Consider the following 15,716-nt stretch of genomic DNA (forward strand, 5'->3'; position numbering starts at 1 on the left):
CAAGCCCCTGTCCCAGACAGACAGGTAGAAGACTCTGTGCTGCTCTAAGAATGGAAGTTAACCATTTTGACAACAGTTCAAGGAATTACCAGAGCTCTAGCACCTGAAGAAGAGGAAATTGGTGGCATAAAGCAAAATGGCCTACAAAAAAAAGGACTGCATGAACAGATATGTTATTGAGCCAAATAATGAAATAAGGTACATAAGGAAAGCTGGATGTGGAATGCAGAAGTCCAGGAAGTCATCAAAAGAAAGAAGGCATGCAGGAAAAAGTGGGAGGTTGAAAAGATGGACCAAGCTAGGAAGGAATAATAATTGGCTAACAAAGAAGCTTAGAAAGGAGCTACAATAACAAAGGTCAAAGCATCAGAGGCACTCTACCAGCTTCTGGAAAGTATGTCAGTACATGGCACAAAGAAACTATATCAGGTTACAAGGCAAAGACAGAAAGATAAAGAAGCTAGTCAGACACTCTTCATAAGGGATGTCAACACAATCTTCTCACCAGCCCACAGGACATCAAAGACAGATGGAATGAATACCTCCTGCAGCTTCTAAATGAAGAAAACCCCACAGAAGCTGTACTGCACCAGACACAACCTATGGTGAGAGAAGTGGAGGAACCTACCACAAAAGAAGTAAGAACAGCACTAAGGAAAATTAAGTCAGGGATAATAGCATGATAAAGATGATGGGTGAGATAGGGGAGAAATTGCCCTGAGGGTACTCATAGCAGTGTGGAGAAAAAGGTGTATCCCAGATAACTGGAGAATAAGCATACTAGTGCCAGTGTTCAAAAACAAAGGGGACATTCAAAACTGTGGGCAGTGCAGAGGTATCAAACTCCTGTCACATTGCATGAAAGATCTGGAGAGGGTAATTAATGAATTAATACACAGACTAGTAGAAAGTAAGATGGGAGATGAACAGTTCAAATTCAGATCAGAATGCAGCACAACTGACTCAATGTTTGCAATGAGACAAATAGTTGAGAAGAAGCTAGAGAAAAGTGTTGAGTCCAACTGCGCATTTCTAGATTTGGAGAAGCCATATGACAAGTTCCCAAGAAAACTGATCTGGGCAATCCTGCAATGATAAGTCCTGCAATCATTGCTAGAATTAATACAAGGTATATACAAGGATCCAATAACTCAAGTACAAACAGTGTTCGATTTCACAGAGGGGTTCCTAGTGGGAGTGGGTGTGCACTAAGGTTCAGTTCTGAGCCCACTGCTGTTCATACTTGTGATGGACAACATTAGCAAGCAGGTAGGAGGGACAGATCAACAAAGTTGGTGCATGCAGACAATGTGGCATTACAGGCAGACTCTGAGCAAGAACGTCAGAAAAGGATAGGGGAATGGAATGCAAAACCGAAGGCACATTGGATGAGACTAAGCACAGATAAGACAGTTGTAATGGCAGCAAATGATGGAGTGCAGAAGAAGTTGAAAACTGAGAATGGTTAAGCACCCTCCTATCTACTGTTAATACTGTGACTGCACTAAAAGCAGACAGTGTCATCCAGAAAACAACAGCAGCATGACGAGAAATGGCTTTGTTTCAGCTTCTATTTCTGCCTGCTGTCTGGTAAAGAACATGCCCTATTTTGATTATACCTGCTTCCATTACACAAGGAATACACAACAATGTCTACTACTTCCCCAGTGCTGAATTGTATATTCATTACGACTGGCGACCTGATCACAATGCAATGTTACAGTAATAACATCCAGTTTCACCACATGTTCCCTAAGGAGTCTAATCTCTGGGGCTAAATTCTCTGAGGTGGGTATTTTTATTATAAATTCACTGCTGAATTTGCTGTTCTGTCCAAATATGCTCCACTGCTATGGGTATTACTAGCTTTAATCTATTGTGCAAAACAGTGCACTGCTCTATCACTCTTGTAAATGGAGTATTTTCCTCCTTCTAATTTTCATTAGCAATATCAAGCAGTCCTCTCAAATGCCTACCATGCAGAAGTTCAAATATGTGGTACAAGAAAACAAACAACTGATAAAACAAAAAAGCGTTGACGAGTTGTAGAACACCAGATAAAGTCAAAGTGAACGCTCTTTATTTAAATAACGTTTTCGCCTCTGCTAGCGCAGAAGCTTCATCAGACATAACAGAAAGGCGCCAAATGCACACAAATTTAAAACCTTGAACCAAGCAACGTGATGTCATTTCCTTGACAACACTCAACAAAAGTGAATTAATTATTTTAAAAATATATATAAACAAATTATACACAGCAATTCACAAAAAAATTATTGTATGAAATTGTATGGTGTTTTAGAAGTGGTTAAAAATTAAAATTTAATTTAAAACTTTAATTTAAAACTATCAAAAGCACAACTCTAACAACAGTAAAGTATATTCATAAAATATAGTATCATGTGGTAAGATGAGGGGACTTGTTGAAACCCAGAGTATAAAGACAATGATTCCATATTAAAAGTGAATGATTCCATATTAAAAGTGAATTGAATATTAGTTTAATTGCAAATGCTACTCTTAGAAAAGTATTAAGTGATGAGTAGCTAATTCACCTCACTATTTTGAAGAAGAGGTTGGTAAAACCCATTGTCCCTTTTTGAGGAGACTTCTTCAATTAGGCTGTCTATTAAATAAACCGGATATCCCCTATTGAGAAACATTTCTTTCAAGTTAGAGCACTCATGTTCAAAGGCCACAGCTGTTCTGCACATCCGTACAGCTCTAACCAACTGCCCTTTAACGATCAACCTCTTTTGTTTCCATGGGTGGTTACTGGAAAAATGCAAGAAAGCATTACAATAAGTTGGCTTCCTAAAAATACTAGGAATGAAGGTAGTAACAATTGTTAAAAATGAAGAAGTTGGAGGACAAGATAATATCCAATAAGAGTGTAGCGACCGCTATGTCATCCTTAGGGGCGTGAAGGCTTAAAAGCATTTAAAAGCATTAATTTGACCCATTCGACCGCCTCCTGGTGTGGTATAGAGGTATAAAGGTCGACAAATTTGTAGGAGACATCTGTTCTATTGTCAAGAAGAACTGGCACTTTATTCAAAATAGTGCTACTTTATTAAATATATTGGGAACACACCCCTCTTTTGTGTTTAAGAGGGGTAGTAACTTAAAGGAACTTTTACAGACGGTCGAATCTTCATATCCCTTCTCTAGATATACTGGCACAGCCATTTGTGGGGCTTGTAATTGGTGTAAACTTTTGAAGGTCGGGGGTTCTTTTACCATTAGAGATAAGAAATACACTATAAAACATAAGATTAGTTGCAACACGAAATCAGTTGTTTACATTGCCTTTTGTGACTGTTGCCCAGCATTTTATGTTGGTAAGACGGACCGTAGATTACGGGACCGTATTTACCAACATAATTACGCTATAAAAAATAAAAAGGGTGATAATGCCCTTTCGAAACATATTTTAAGTCATGCTGGGCACAGTTTTCACTTCATGGGCATAGATCTTGTTAAAGTGGGTATTAGAGGGGGCCCTCAGTCCCTCTTACTTGAAACAAGAGAACTAGAGTGGCAAATCCTATTGGATGCCTTCTCTGTCCCTGGGTTGAATGAGGCTTGCAACATTTCTGCAATTTTAAAATACAGAAGTTACCTTAGGTAGTGAATGAGGTGAATTAGCTACTCATCACGTAATACTTTTCTAAGAGTTGCATTTGCAATTAAACTAATATTCAATTCACTTTTAATATGGAATCATTCACTTTTAATATGGAATCATTGTCTTTATACTCTGGGTTTCAACAAGTCCCCTCATCTTACCACATGATACTATATTTTATGAATATACTTTACTGTTGTTAGAGTTGTGCTTTTGATAGTTTTAAATTAAAGTTTTAAATTAAATTTTAATTTTTAACCACTTCTAAAACACCATATAATTTCATACAATAATTTTTTTGTGAATTGCTGTGTATAATTTGTTTATATATATTTTTAAAATAATTAATTCACTTTTGTTGAGTGTTGTCAAGGAAATGACATCACGCTGCTTGGTTCAAGGTTTTAAATTTGTGTGCATTTGGCGCCTTTCTGTTATGTCTGATGAAGCTTCTGCGCTAGCAGAGGCGAAAACGTTATTTAAATAAAGAGCGTTCACTTTGACTTTATCTGGTGTTCTACAACTCGTCAACGCTTTTTTGTTTTATCAGAAGTTCAAATATGATAAACTCATTCAAAGCTTGTGACACCTCTCTGGAAACAGGATGGCAACCAGTCCTATGGTTTTGTTTTTATATTTTTTTATTTATTTATTTTATCTGCATCATTAATTTTCGTTAACTTGAATTTAGGATGGATATAACATTTTATTAAAAACTTCTGCAAATTCAAATGGTAGAGAGATATCTTCAGCTCTTTAATGTTAAAACAGTGACATAACAGAAGCAGTACCTTTTATATAAAGGAATACTTTAGGCAGTAAGTAAGTCCCTAAGGATATGCATTGCGGAGCATTTGCATGGCTTATGCTTCTACAGTACAAAGAGCTTGCCGCGGTAGTATGGCGGTAGCGTTGTTACCTCACAGCAAGAGGTTCTCCTGTTCAATTCTCGGCGTGGCTTGGGAGTGCCTTCTGTGTGGAGTCTGCATGACCTCCCTGCAGTTGGGTAGAATTTGAAAGACATGCGTGCATAAATGGGCATGCCTTCATTGAAGGTTGGGCATCAAGCTGGCACCTCAGTGTTTCGTAAAAATCTGCTGCCAATCATTAGCAGACCGGAGTTCCGCTGTGGAGACCCCTTACTGGGAAAAAGCCAAAAGACAAACAACATGCTTCTACAGTACAAAGTGAGGATCACTGCAAATGCTCTTCAAATTAGAAATGGCTTTACAAAAAATGCATGGGCATGTCATCTAAAATATAAGAATAGACTGCTAAGCTTAAATATATCACCAGTCATTAATAAACTGGAGCTATTGTTAGCACAAAAATGAAAGTTATTAGATTTAGATATTATCAACTATGCAACTATCTAAACAACTGAAAATAAAAAGGTTAAACTTTTTCGTAGTAAACAAATTAATCTTGGCATTTGGCTATCACTGAAGGAAAATTAAAGAATGTGATAGTTTGAAAACACCATAAAATTATTCACAACCTTACTCAACAGCCCTACAACAGTACTTCACAATCTGGTTAGTTCATGTTTCTATATATACTGGAACAAGTATAGTGCTATTAAAATTCTGTTTAAGCTTTATAACATAGACAGTAAAGGTTCTTCAAATGTCTGGAACTGAAATTGTTCACTGTTTCCTCTACAAAAAAATATATTTTGGCACTATCATTTTAAGAGTCTTTGTTAGTCACATCTAAAGTGCATTACATAACTAGAATGTTTTCTAACATGGTGGTTCTACTTCTGATGAAGTCCTGAGTAATCTCTGATACTACACATTTCTAACGCATGTGTGCATGTCTGTGTATGTCTGTATACATATATGAACTTAAATACATACACACGCACACACACACACACACACACACACACATATATATATATATATATATAGAGAGAGAGATACAAACATTCCAACATACACACGGAGAATGAGATGCACATTAGATAATGTATGGACCGTGTGTTTCCATTGTTGAAAATTCTGCTATTTGTTCTACATACTGGTTTAGCAGGACACATACATATTTCAGGATGGTCAACACACAGTCTTATTGCATCATCCTAATCAAGTTTTCAAAATGATTGCTGGCGTGTACATCCACAAGTTCACAGTTACACATGTATTCTGAATTGCCCAATGTATTGAGTGCTATGCATATGTTATATTTTTAGATTATTTGTGCTTATTGTGTAAATGAAAAAGCCATTACATATTCCAGTCAGAATTCTCCAGTTATTTTCCACAACTTTTCTGAACTCACCTCCATCAGAAGAATTAATCATTTTCATTTGCAGATATTCATATAATTCCCCTTTTTATCCATTTCCAAAGACATTATCAAATATGTAAGGCTTATATTTATTCTCTCTTTCATAGGTTCATAGGACATTACTAGGCTAATGGCTCAAGAGCCTTTACATGCCTAGCCATTTTTGCCTAACTTTTACCCAATTTTCTAAACCTAGGGTAAAGATAAGATTGATTAATTATATAACCTATGTAACAGGAAAGGAGATAACACTCTTAAAATGAAAGAAAATATCATTAACTCATTAAATAAATATTGCTTAAATAAAATGGATAAATTGCTCATTAAACTGATCAGACTATGAAACTACAACATTATCAAAATGTAAGAGCAAAAACAATATATATTTTAATCATGTCAGAAAGCTACAGAGGAAACAGGGACTGAAGTGAATTATTTGAAAGTAAATTAGTAGCATCTGATCCTCATTTAATTACAGATACCTTAACAAGACAGATTCTGCATAAACTTCAAAAAACTAAGGTTATACATAATACTTATGTCTTCTGAGGCTGACACCCTCCTCCAACTTTAAGCTGGAAATAAACAAATATAAGGTGAAGCAAAAGTACTGTCCAACTCAGTTTAAAACCAAAATATGTAACAGCATTGCAGCAGCCAAGTACGACCAAACTCCACACAAGTAAAAAAATACTTTATTAAAAAAATGATTAAGCACTTTTGTCCACCTAAGAACATGGACTTCATCAGAATCAATACATACTCCAAGAGGGACCAATATATACATCTTAACCCTATCTGTTCTAATATACCAACATTAAAAGTTGTACAGTTGGGGTTATTAATAAGGTGTTTAGCAAAGGCATTATTTGTATTCTGCTTTCCAGTCTGGTATAAATGCTCATATATCCTGTTTTAGTATTAGAACTGATAGGGCATAATCCCAGAGGTGGAGATGATAAGACCCTTTTAGAAGATAGAGAAATTAAATGACAGCTTAAGCTGAATGCTACACATTTCCCAGGCATTAATGAGAATATTTCCCTACTACTGATTTTAAAATTAAGATCTAATTCACAGTGAGATTTAATGTTTTTTATTTTTAATTTTTTATGCTCATATTCAATTTTTATTGGTTGACAGATGAAATCAGACAGGAGGCCCCGTGGACTATGATGTTTGTAGATGACATTGTGATCTGTAGTGAGAGTAGGAATCAGGTTGAGGAGACTCTGGAGAGGTGGAGATATGCTCTAGAGAGCAGAGGAATGAGGTTCAGCAGGGCTAAGACAGAATATATGTATGTAAATGAGAGGGAGGGTAGAGGAATGGTGAGGATGCAGGGAGTAGAGTTGGTAAAGGTGGACGAGTTTAAGTACTTGGGATCAACAGTTCAGAGTAATGGTGAATGTGGAAGAGAGGTGAAGAAGAGAGTACAGGCAGGGTGGAATGGGTGGAGAAGAGTGTCAGGAGTGATTTTTGACAGACGGGTATCAGTAAGAGTGAAAGGGAAGGTCTACAAGAGTGTAGTGAGACCAGTTATGTTATATGGGTTGGAGGCAGTGGCATTGACAAAAAGGCAGGAGTCAGAGCTGGATGTGGCAGAGTTAAAGATGTTAAGATTTGCAATCGGTGTGACTAGGATGGATAGGATTAGGAATCAGTATATTAGAGGGTCAGCTCATGTTGGACAGTTTGGAGACAAAGCAAGAGAGACGAGATTGCGTTGGTTTGGACATGTGCTGAGGAGGGATGATGGGTATATTGGGAAAAAGATGCTAAGGATGGAGCTGCCAGGTAAGAGGAATAGAGGAAGGCCTAAGATAAGGTTTATGGACGTGGTGAGAGAGGACATGCAGGCGGTTGGTGTGACAGAGCAAGATGCAGAGGATAGGAAGAAATGGAAAGAGATGATCCGCTGTGGCGACCCCTAGCGGGAAAAGCCGAAAGAGAATGATGATGATTCAATTTTTATTGGATGAAAGATTTTAGGGTTATTAAAAAGCAGAGGGTATGTTTTTAAATGTTTTATATTATATTTAACTGCCACAAGATTAACTTATGAAATGGTCCCTTTAATTATATGGGAATTATTTTAATAATGTTAATTGATTAAATGGATATAGTTGTGTTAAGGTGTATATATATTGGTGCCTCTTGGAATATGTATTGATTCTGATGAAGTCCATGTTCTTAGAGTTTGGTCTTGCTTGGCTGCTGCAATACTATTAGATGTTTTGGTTTTAAATTAAGCTGGAAATGGTAATCATGAAGCCTTTACTTTGTCTGGCTAATAAACTCATAGGTTCATAGGTTCATATGTGTTTACTAGGCTAACGACCATATGGGCATTTTTAATCCTAGCTATGTATCCCAAATCTCTGACAAGTTCTGATTCCCTTCACAAGTTTAAGCATGGGCCTGGGAGTTGAACCATTTACAGGTTACCTGTGTCCATTAAAGACATAGGTACCAAACCAGTGATGAATTTCCAGTTTCCCATCCAATTGTCCAAGTTGCACTTGAATTGAGTTAGGGAGGAACTCTGCTTCACATGGATAGGGAGCCTGTTCCATAAATGGGGTAGTCTCTGGGATACATACCTATCTCTCCAGCAGGTCCTAATTATATCACAGGCAAGGTTTAAGTCATTAGAATGGCTAATTCTTGTGCTGTTTGTTTTGTGGATGTGCAGGAGGTTCATCAGAGTGTGGTCTGACATTGCCCTGTATGCCAGGCATAGATCTCCCTTCAAAAGCCTGTAGGAGACAGAATACAAGGATAGGGCCTTGAGACAGTCTGCATAGGGCATAATATTCATGCCCTGTATTCTTTTAGTGAGGAACCTCTGTGCACATTTCAATTGTTGGATATGCCTGGCTAGGTACGTACCAAAGGGGTTATTGTGCTCAGTGATAGGTCTGATGAATGCTGAATACAGTGGAACAATAACTTCCTTGGACTTAGATGCCATACCTTTGTTTATAAGTTGCCCGACATAGAATGATTTCCTCACCACTGTAGACATATGATGATAAAAGTCTAGATTGCTATCTATGTGTGTCCCTAAGTCATCTCTAAGGGGTGTGTTGTCAACATGATAGTTACCAGGGATGGATGAATTCCCAAATGATACTGCTATGCATTTCTTGGCATTTAGTTTTAGTCCATGGCTCTGACACCAGTTGTTTGTCTGTGTCAGCCCCGCCTGGAGAACATTTGTGTCAGTATGAGGTATAATGACAGCTCCTAATTTGCAATCATCTCCAAATTTAGTCAGCCAGAGACCATTGATGTTGGCCTTGACTTTTGAGAAGTAAATGGCAAAAAAGAGTAGTCAAAGTACTGATCCCTGAGGAACTCCACTTGTGACTTGCCTCTTTGTAGAGGTGGACTCCTCAATTCTAACTTCCTGTGTCCTGTCTGTGAGCCATTTGGCTATCCACTGGGTGACATACAGGTTTGTACCTAACCTCTTGAGTTTGTCAACAATGCTTGACTAGGGTGTGAAGGCTGCCAGCCTAGCTAGATAGAATTTTGTAAATAATTATCTGTCATTGTAAATATTAATATGATCCACAGGCTTGTGTAATAAATGTAAGAAAATTGTGTTATGTTCTGAGCTTCAAAAATGTAACCACACTGCACCCTCCTGGAAGAAAGCTGATAACTAAAGCATTTTATGACTGTTTGATCTGAAGCTGGGAGACAGGATGTCTGGGCTAGAAATTCTTTCTATTGTCTTAAGACATAGATAATTACTAGGGGCTGGATTCACGAAGGCTTGCACAAAGTCTAAGAGTAGAGTAAGACTCCATCCGGCCAACATGTCTGCCGAGCGATCCAGGAACAGCCGGCAGGGGCATGCAAGAGAGCTCCTAAAATGACTCTTGTACAGACAGTGTTAGTTTATGCAAATTACCTCATTTGCTGCTGAAAGCAATGCAAATGAGGTAAATTTGCGATCGAGGAAACACTAACCTGTCTGAGTAAGATTAGTGTTATTTGCAGAAATGTACTCGGTTGGCAATTGAGTACCGTTCTGCAAATAGCAAAATGGAACTATGACAGCTCCAAATAAAGGAAGCATGCCAATGGTCAAATATACGGCCATTGGCATTTTTATCCGATGCAAAATAATAATTTTTTTTTTTCCTCAATCTTGTGCGGCGCTCTAAAACCCTAAAAACAAAAAAATAAAAGCCACAAATAGGTATGTTAATCACAATATTCATCTGCCATGCAGGTGAATGGCAGGCTGAAGACAATGTGGCTACTGAGTAGTGGTTGCTAAGGGGGGAAGCTCAGTCTGAGAGATGTAACCAAGCATTAGTAGGCAATCTTATGCAAATGAGTATAAGGATAGGGAATCCCAAATTTCCCTGCCATGTGAAATAAGAGTAGGATTAGGGGAGTAACAGAGTAGAAGATAGGTGACATCATGAGGGGGTATGCATCAAAAAGACTTTAAGCTTATTGGAGCAATGTGGCATGTGGTTGCTGTGAGTTACTCAGGACTGGAAGAGGCGTGTCTACAGTTGTCTAAACTAAAACCCAGAAACCGAAGGTGTAAGCCGTGGCTATTACTGAAGTTTCTTGCAAAGCTGCTTACACTGTGTGCGTGCGTGTGCTCGCCTGTAAACCGGTTTAAGCCTGTGTGTGCCCGTGTAAGCCTGTGAAAGACCGTCTAAGCCTGTATGCATGAATGTGCACCCGCCTAAGCCCGTGTAAGCCTGTGTGGACACGTGTGCGCTTGTGTGCACATGTTAGTGCTTGTTTGTGCGGCGCTGCCCCCTGTGGAAACAGAAATGGGAAAAGGAAGGAAAGGAAATAGTAAGAAGTTAACCAAGGAGAACTAGCAAAGCTGCCAGGTGAAATCAATCAGAATCAGCCAATTACACAGGCAGTACACTAGCCCAAATGGATTTTTTGAGCATTGAAAAAGGCTGCTTTAAGCCGAAACCGGTTTGCCATCTTATAATGGCTCAACAGCCATTACATTTGTTTTATATTCGTCTTCAATAAATGGAAGTTTCAGCAATCCTTCACGTGCTGGTTCATTCTTGTGGATTTTCATAGTACACTAGCCCAGCCCAGCACTCAAAACTCTGCAAACAACATTCCCCTATGTTTTTCTTAGAAACACTGCAACACTGCAGTCTACAAAGAGAGTGAAAACTTAAAAAGCCTGAGACAGAAAAATGTTAGGGGCTGCCATTGCTATTATAAGGCGACTTGTGCAAGATGCTGAGGGTGGTGCCATTGCAAATGCTGCTGAGCAACCCACAGTGAGGAGACAGAGAAGAGTGTACAGACCCAGGGTAACCTACCAGGGGCTACATAAGCTGGAGATAGTGGATCACTATAGAGTGGACAGAGAGCTCCTGCAGCAAACTGTTGAGCTGTGCAGGTCACACCTCACACACAGAACCAACAGAGGGGAACCCATCCCAGTGGAAACCAAGGTATGTGTTGGCCTAAGAATACTAGCAACAGGTACCTTCCAGAGACCAACTGGTGATATGATGGGGATTTCACATGCATCAGCATCCAGGGTACTGCACCAGTTCCTGAATGCCATGTTAGCACATGTCGGTGATCATGTATATTTCCCCAATTCCCGTGAGATATTGGCCAGCAACATGCATCTCTTCCATCAAATAGTGGAATACCCTGAGGTAGTGAGTGCAAATGACTGCACGCACATACACATCAAAGCACCAACCGGAGAGCGGGTTAGGGCCTGCAACAACTGCAAGGGCTTCCACTCCATCAACTGCCAGGTCATGTGTGATGCCCAGGGCATAATACTGAATGTGTGTGCTGGCTGCCCTGGAAGCTACCATGATTCCCATATCTGGCATCTGTCACAGCTGTACCAGACATATGTCAATGGGGACATCCCTGACGGTCACCTAGTGGGGGATGCTGGATATGCACTGGCGCCATGGCTGATGACACCCATCAGAAATGCACACACACCTGAACAAGAACTCCATAATGAGGCACATGCACAAACACAAAATGTAATCGAGTGTGTGTTTAGGATGCTCAAGTCATGGTTCCATTGCCTGGATACATCTGGTGGAGCCTTGTAGTACTCACCAACTACATGTACCCAAATTGTCATGGTATGTGCCATGCTACACAATATGATCCAGTGAAAACAGCTGCAGCAGGAACAGCATGGGGCAGGGCCAAACAGTCCCCCACCATTGCCAAGGCCTGCACAGGCACAGCGTGACTTGGAGGAGGAACAACCTGAGCCTGCCCCAGCAGGCAGAAGGAGACGTGCCCAGTATGCCTTGGCCTTGGCAAAGAGGCAACGCATAGCACATACACTGGCTCAGTAGGAACCCTGGAAATGATACCTCCCTCTGACTCACACATAAAATAATAGGGATGCCTAATTTGACACTACCTGTTTCCAAACATGTATAGGGAGTGTAGTATGTGCATCCGACATAGGCAGCCCTGCAGCACCACCTGAGGCATGATTGCCATGTTCCAAGCAATATAAAGCAGTGCTAAGCAGCTTTTACCAATATCTAGTCTATGTAAACAAAATTGCTCTTGCCAACTAGCACAACATCGGGCAACGTTGAGCAATGTTGGCCAAGGTTGGCCAAAGTTGACCAAAGTCAGTTAAACATGCCCATATCTGCTTTACTGTTCCTTAAGCAGTCTGGTCTGCCCAGCATGAAAATAAAAAGCAATGACAGAGCTTGAACCCAGGATACTGTGCACTATAGTCACAGTACTGAACCACTGAGCCATGATCGCATTTCAGTGGCACAGACACAGCAGGACAATTGTACACTAATGCAAATACAAGCAAATGCAGTATCATGCCCCTAAAGAGGCAAATGAGTAACCTCCCCCATACACCTTTGCAGACAGAGAACATCAGGCTAGGCGGTGTGATGTGGGCTGTGTAGGCTATGAAGTCGCAGTGTAATATATGTGACATTGGACGCTACCATCTGTAGTACAGTAGTATGCCACAAGCCACTACAGTAGGTAACAGTACAGACTGAAATGGTGCCCTGTACATAGCAGTGCAGGCATAGCAAATGTGTATAAGTGTCAGCGGAAACCCACATCCTATGTACACCCACAGTAACAACCAGGCATGCCACCCGGGTAGAAATGTACAACGAATAGCTGTCACCCCTGTATGTAGAAATGTTAATAAGTCTATGCAACGTGTCACATGGAAGCCCTGCAGGCACAGCATGATCCCTGTTGATCTATGACACAAAGATGAGCCCTGCTGTAAAAATACAACTTGATTTTCCATACACATATAGTATAAATGTCTATACCGGGCATGCTCACACACTCCAACAAATGTAGTGGAATCCATTCAGCATCACACTGAAAGGTCATACTGGGCATGCTCACACACTTAAAGAAACGAAGCAAATTACAGGCAGCAACATACTGAAAGGTCATACTGGGCATGCTCACACACTTAGGCTAAATATGGATGTGATAATAAGGGATCTATGGACAAATGTGGAGTCATCTCAACTTCCAGAAACACATTCACAAAGTGGTTGGAAAATCATGCTATGTGTACACACAAACTGCCAAGGTCTGTGCATGTAGGTCAAAGGGGGTTCCCACTACTCAGCAGTCATCAGACCTGTCAGAGAGTACTAGAACACACTTGCGATGAATCCGACTAGACACGTTCAGCAGCTAGAAAGACCAATGAAGTACCTTAACAAGAGGATTACTGGCCTCAAATAGTCGCCCTATTCAACAAGACTGAATGTAACCCAATCTGTACTCTGTTGCATACTGTCTACTCAGGAGATCCCTGCCCAACAGAGAGGTTCTTGTCATGGTTACACTCAGATCTGTTCTGAGGTAGAGCTCAATGGCAGTAAATGTACAGAGCCAACTGATATTGCCAACATCCTAGTAGATAGGATCACTGTTAACTTTACCCCCACCCCCACCCATGAAAGAGCACATCTCTATAACGGAAGACTGCAAAGTTGCTGTCATCATGGCCACACAGGTAATAAACACTCTCCAAAGCCAGTATCACAGCAGCCATGGGACCAGATAACTTTGCAGGCTGCGTAGTATCTACCTCCCTGAAATAAACATTAACATGGCAGGTCTGTGGCTGCTGAAGTTTCCAGAGGACTGCAAACTAGGAGCCATAATTGTAAACACATAAGATCTGGACATCCTACAAAAGGGCCTCACTGAGACAGATGGCTGCTGTCAAAGCCATGGGCTCTAGCTCAATGCCAAAAGGTGTATTGTCATCCCCTTTGTTAAAAACTCTGTAGCCAAGAACTACAACAGAGGTGGTAGTATACTTCACACCGAAAGTGTGACAAGAGACCTTGGGTCACAGGTGGACAGTGGATACAACTGTGATAATCACATTCCCACAGTAGTCAGAAAACCCTCCTTTGTGGCACACCTCATCACAAAATGTGTCACATGCAGAATAGAAGAGGACAATGTTCCCCTCTACTCATCACTCACTAGAACTATAATAGAGTACAATGCCACTGCTGCTATGTACCTCACAAGACAACTACAACAACTGGAAAGCCAGCAGCAATACCTCACAAAGAGCATTAGTGGCCTGAAATACACGCCATACACAGACCATCTCAAAATGCTCCTTCCATACTCCCTTGCATATCGCCTACACAGAGGTGTTCACTGCCTAACATACAAAGCTATGTCAAACACAGAGCTGTTGGTTATGCTCCACATAAAACACTCACAATCCCTCCAACCTTTGGACCCAAAACCACGAGTGAAATACAAAAGGAAGGGGTGTACCCATTTACCTTATGGATACCCACACCTTCAGGTTAGTGGCACAGCATGAGACCTAGGAGACCATGCAAGTGCAACTAACATTGGCCAAAGCTGCCCATCAGATTGTAGCCTGCTACAGATCACGTACCTTGTCTCAGGAACCTCACTCAGTATTCCGGAGAACAGTGGAAAGTATAAAGGACCTATCACACACCATTATATGAGGAGATTACAACTACCCAAACAGTGAGTGGTGAAATCAGACATGTACAACATCCTTCACACAATGTTTCCTAGAGTTTAAAAGCCCTAACACCCTTGAACAGCTGGTCACCATGCCCACTAGAGGTGACAACATACTGGACATGATCATCACCAACATGGGGTACCAGTGTTCCACTACAAAGATAAACCCCTCGCTGGTAATATCAGATCATGAAGTAATCACACTGGACATCCACATCCGGCACCCCCACCCAGTCAATGAAACCACTGTGAAGACATTTGAAAAAGCAAAATGCACACTTCCCAAGACCAAAGTGGAGTGTTCCAAAGCCCTCTTGCTATAGGATAATGGTATACAATCTGCAGAAACATTTACAAGTGCATCCTATGAGCATCCACAGGGATGCATGGAATGAGACATCACAAATGAAACCAAGATGCACTCCTCCAAAAATAGGACAACAATCATGTGGTTGTTGCCCATAAATAAGCTAGACAACAGAAGGAGGAAACGAACACATGATAGTGCCAACTTCACTAAAGGAAAGGCATCACTGATCATTATCAGGAAGAAACAATGATCGCTCATAAAATAATCCAAGGACAGTTTCAAAAGACAAATACCCAAGGAATGTAAGAATAACAACCACAAAGCCTTCAGTAGCTATACCAGACATGTAGGTGTCAACTTCCAAATATGCTGTCAGCTACTGAAAAAAGGAAAGAAATACACCAAACCAACTTTCATTGCCCACATCCAGGGGGACAAGTTCAG

This window comes from Protopterus annectens, chromosome 6.part1 (genome assembly GCF_019279795.1).
Source record: "Protopterus annectens isolate FY-2018-M chromosome 6.part1, PAN1.0, whole genome shotgun sequence".
Lineage (NCBI taxonomy): Eukaryota > Metazoa > Chordata > Ceratodontiformes > Protopteridae > Protopterus > Protopterus annectens.